Raw genomic sequence first — 474 nt, forward strand, 5'->3', positions numbered from 1 at the left:
CTGCCCGCACACTACACGTACCCGCTCACCCCGCAACACAACGCTTCTACCGGCACCAGGGCCCGCCCCTCGGCCGCTCCCCGCAGAGGGGGGCACGGGCTGCAGGGCCCAGCAAGGCCGCGGCAACGAACGCGTGAGGTCATTTAGCCCTAAAGAGGGTAAATGACATTGTGATAAGTGAGGTTTGTTCATCAAAAGGTTTAAGGGGTATGTTGCTTGTTATACTTTAAGAAACTCTTTGTAACTGTTGTTTGTGAAACATCTTTTTCTTTGTGAAGGGAGAGGGAAAGTCAATTGTACTATTATGGAAAGTATGCTTTATTAAAGTAGGATAAATGCTTTTAGAGAAGGAAAAGGAAGGGGGGCTGGGTGGTTCGACTCGGTGTCTTGTTGCAGAATGTTGTAAAGCTTATAACCATATAAAGAATGGAGGTTGAGGGAGTGGTTAAGCTTATGAGAGGAGGTTCTTGACAC

The sequence above is a fragment of the Nestor notabilis genome, unplaced genomic scaffold (assembly GCF_000696875.1).
Source record: "Nestor notabilis isolate BGI_N333 unplaced genomic scaffold, ASM69687v1 scaffold15555, whole genome shotgun sequence".
NCBI lineage: Eukaryota > Metazoa > Chordata > Aves > Psittaciformes > Psittacidae > Nestor > Nestor notabilis.